Source organism: Octopus bimaculoides, chromosome 5 (assembly GCF_046866305.1).
Source record: "Octopus bimaculoides isolate indiv1 chromosome 5, ASM4686630v1, whole genome shotgun sequence".
In the NCBI taxonomy this organism is placed as follows: Eukaryota; Metazoa; Mollusca; class Cephalopoda; order Octopoda; family Octopodidae; genus Octopus; species Octopus bimaculoides.
Genome location: NC_142932.1, coordinates 128,074,391 through 128,079,390, shown reverse-complemented (window position 1 = coordinate 128,079,390; position 5,000 = coordinate 128,074,391).

Here is a 5,000-nt window from a genome sequence, read left to right as displayed (position 1 = left end):
CAGAATTGATGGTTCCCTTCTTTGACCTCCATGCTTCAAAGGCTTTTTAAGTGCCTTCAAGAAGACTCTTGAACAGTTTATTCATTTAATATATTTTTATGGTTGGCTTTTCCTTCTTTTTGGAGTTCTTTTTATTTATTTATTGTCTTTTTATTAATATAATTTCTTTTCCTATTGAGAAAGAGAAGTAGTGGAACCCAGAACCAAATGCTTTGCATTTTCTGGTTTCATTGTCCGATGTTCCAAGTTCAAATTCCACCAAAGTCTTGCCTCTTTCTACCAGCAATCTAATCATCTCTAACTATGAACAGCCTCAATAGAAACTTTTATCTTTCTCTCAATAAAAGAAATCTGTTAATATATTACAACAATATACTTAGCGATTTGGCAAATAAGACTGATAGAATAAGTACCAGCCTTAAAGAAAAGCATTAAGTGCTGGGATCAATTCATTCCACTAAAAATTCTTCAAGGTGGTGCCCCAGCATGGCCACAGTCTAATGACTGAAACAAGTAAAACGATAGAAGATTAAAGAAATTCATTTCTACAGCAAAACTCTCTGAAGTGAAATTCCTCACATGATCTGATTTTTCCCCTTTACACCTGAAAGGTGAGTGATCAAAACAATTGTTGTGCACCATCTTTGTATTGAGTTAACCAGTCATCTACCTTCCATACACATTTGTACCCTTGAACCCGATGTGTGGAAATAATAATAATAATAATAATAATAATAATAATAATAATAATAATAATAATAATAATTAATAATAATAATAATAATAATGATAATGATGATAATGATGATGATGATGATGATGGTGATGATGATGATGATGATGATGTTACTGCCCTGATGTAGTACCAGGCAGTGGCTCTCATGGCTTCTCATCTTAACTGGTTGGAAGTGTTATCATGTACAATGATTTGTCTTGGTATAAAAGACGGGCTACAATATGTGCATCTCTGATCACGAGCAGAAGTAGTGGGGGAGCATCATAGCCATGTGTTGAGAGGAATTCTTGGGGGTTTTGATAATTCACCTTTGGAAACATGGGTGTTTCGGTCAACATCATTAAATAATCCTTATTTATGGACCTTTTGAGTGGGATGGGCTACTCGACCTGAAGAAAATTCTAACTGTGCCCCACCTGCAAGGACATGGGATGTTTATCTTAATATGAGATCACCATGTTGTGCACATGTGGTTGTGATGCATGTGCCTGGTGTACCCTTATCAGACAGGTAGTCATGATGAGTATACTGGGCTTCGTATAATTTTACTTTGATGGCTTGTACTGCTTTTTCACTCAATAAAAATGATCATAGAAGTTCTTTCTACTGTAGGCACAAGGCCTGGAATTTGAGGGGAGGAGCCAATCGCTTACATCGACCCCAGTGCATAACAGATACGATCTACCAGCTCACTGCCGAGGCAAGACCTTCGTACATTGGGCCTCACCGAGGCGATGACTACTGACCGAGACCTTTGGAAATGTGCTGTGCGTGAGAAGACCCGGCAAGCCAAGTAAGATCGTTGCCAGTGCCCCTGGACTGGTTCTTGTGCGGGTGGCACATGAGATGCACCATTTTGAGCGTGGCCGTTGCCAGTACCGCCTGACTGGCTCCCGTAGGATTTTCGAGCGAGATCGTTGCCAGTGCCCCTGGACTGGCTTGTGCGGGTGGCACATAAAAGACACCATTTCGAGCGTGGCCGTTTTCGTGCGGGTGACACGTAAAAGCACCCACTACACTCTCTGAGTGGTTGGCGTTAGGAAGGGCATCCAGCTGTAGAAACTCTGCCAAATCAGACTGGAGCCTGGTGTTGCCATCCGGTTTCACCAGTCCTCAGTCAAATCGTCCAACCCATGCTAGCATGGAAGGCGGACGTTAAACGATGATGATGATGATGATGATAATAACATCATCATCATCATCATCGTTTAACATCTGCTTTCCATTCTGGCATGGGTTGGATGATTTGACTGAGGACTGGTGAGCCAGATGGCTGCACCAGGCTCCAATAATAATAATTTCATTTACTTGCCAACAGGACAGATGAGGGATACAAAACAAAGATAGACACAATGTGTAGAGATTTACATAGAATGAAATGATAAAATATTTTTTTAAAAAAAGGTGGCTTAATTATAAACAGTATATAATGAAAAGGAAAGGAAATATACATCATATACAAAGGTTAAAAAGAGTGGGGCGGATGATAGAGATGTAAGGCCTCCTGATACTGGATGACCTCTAGGGATAATCGAGGAACCACTCTGTCTGAGATCTACCTGTACACCAAGTGCAAGTGTCCTCTCCAATTCCCTTTCTCTGACTCACAGGTCTACACTTAGAGAGGTACCATCCACTCTTGCCATTTTCGTAACTTTCACTCATCTTTCAATAAACTCACTCAAGGACAGCACTTCCCTCTCCACCCTCAATTTCCTTTTTCGAGTGAAACTTGAAGAAGTCAATGAGACCTTAGCTGGAAATTTCTGAGCAGATTTTTGAGGCCTTGACACCCTTTTCTGCAATGCACTAAACCCACACAGTCTTTCAGTGCATCCAAAATACTACTCCAGACCCTCAATAGTACTAAAGAGTGAGACATTCCCAAGAATGTTTCTAGACACCTGAAGAAATCTAGCCGTCCAGCCCCTGTCAGGCCATAAACTGCCACCTGTCTAAAGGCACCACTTTCACTGCCATTAACATCCAGACCACCACCTTACCATCCATGTGCAAGAAGATAGGTCATATTTGGAGATCTAAGGATATTTGGAGTAGCACTGCTACACTGCCACTTGCTCCCAATAGACCACAAGATTAAAATATCTTGTAGTCCTCGGAAATGAATGCTAGAGCATGCTTTCTGGAAATTCCTGTTTCACTAATGGTGGCCACATCTAAATCAAGCAACCCGAGATCATTAGGTGACCTTGCTTCCAAACTGATCCCAGGTAACACACATTCACACACCCCACTCTCAGCACAATCATGTTAGTCAGAGAAAGAAAAAGGGGTCACTCACCTTCATTTTCGAGAAGCCCAAATGTTCTGGGCCTCTCTACTGGCAAAAGTTTTTTAACAGGCCCTACCAAAAGCCTTTTGTCAATTAATTTTTTTTAAATCCCCACATTATATAAGAATTTTTCACAGAATGTTTTATAAACATCTGATGACGTTTTAATTAATAACCTGTCCTTCAGGATTTTGAGGATTTAAATCCTCAAATTTCTTTCCCTCTGTCTCAATTTTGCTTTTATTTTGATTTACAAAACCCATTAATTCACTGTCGCATTTGTTCAAAACAGTGGAATTGATGGATCCATTTCGCCAACAACTGGAAGTATTTTCTTGTTTTTGCAGTTTCATTATTGGTTGTTTCTGTTGATGATGTTGCTGTTTTTGTAGTTTTCCATGTTCTTGTTGTTGGAGCAGTTATGTAATTGGGATGCAGTTGTAGTATTTGTGTATCTTTTTGTCGTGTTCTTTGAGTAGGGCTGTGAACCCTCCTCCTCTTTCATTTACTTCCTTTTGTCCATTATTCGGTCTGCTCTTCTTTCTCCGTGTCATTGCTGTTGCTGGTTTGGTGAGCTGGGTGTTCAGGAGAAGCTTTTCCATGGCAACTGGGAGTAAACTCCTTCATTGTCTTGGTTTGGGTGTGGGTGTTGGAGTTTTGAGCACGTCAGCATCATTTTAAGTTTGTGGTGTTTGTAGTGTTGACAGAGGTGGGAGTGTTGTTTTCCTTGTTTGAGGTCAGAAAGCCTTTAAGTGGATCACAGATCCACATGTGTGGCATCTTGGTTTTCTACCCACCACTAACACTGATAGGTGTTGGTTGGTAACTATTATTATTATCATTATTATTATTATTATTATTATTATTATTATTATTATTATTATTATTATTATTATCTTAATTGACATCTTATGTCAATTATCAGGCATTTTTTTCATTTTTGTTCACCACAACAATGTCAGGTTTCGATTGTTTGATTTTATTGTCACACTGAATCATTGCATTCCACAGGATTTTGCAGTCTTCCTTCTCAGTGACTCCTTCTGGGATTTGGTCTTTCCTCTTTGTAGGCCATAATTTCCACAGAGCTCCTCCCAATGGATTATTCTTGCCACATTGTCACGTTGTCTTTTGTATTGACATTGTGCCAATTTCAGGCATACACTAACAATGTGCCATACCAATTCACCCCTCTCACCACACACTCAGCATTTGTCACTCTTGGTAGTGTTGTCCATTCTGTACTTCCCATAGTTCGTCCTTAACCATTGTTCTTCCATAAGCACCAGTCTTCTGCATCCGGCTCGCTCTCTCTCCTTCTCTCTCTCTCTCTCTCTCTCTCTCTCTCTCTCTCTCTCTCTCTCTCTCTCTCTCTCTCTCCCTCTCTCTTTTTCTCTCTGCATGTGTGTGTGTGTGTGTGTGTTTATGTAAGTGTATATGTTTGTATATGTATGCATGTTTGTGTGTTTGCAATTCTGCTCCAATTTTATCTCCACAGATCACAACTCCAGCCTTTGCATTGTTCTCTCCACCACATGACATTAGCAAAAGAGGCAAAGTTAAACTCATTTCAACAATCTGCAAAGATGCAGCTTCCTCTAAGTTTATTACACTTCACTTCCTAATTTTGAATAATATTTCACTTAATTGTATAAGCCAACATTGTTTACATGTAAACTTCATGTTCATATATACAAACTAATACAAATGTTTCCATTGCTGTATGGTCCAAAGCTGTTTCTCCTTCAAAATTTATGGATGTGCCATATCAATTCGATATGAGGTAGCCCACTACTAAATGTAGTGTATAGATGTAACACTTCAAGGTTCTCGCGTTGGAGTAACCAGTGAACATCGAAGAATTAACACCAAGAAGGAAGAAATGTTATTTACATATATTTATTCATTGTTACAGGTTGTTACAGAGACAGTAGCAATTCTAGTGATAGTGATGACAAGGATGTCTCGCTG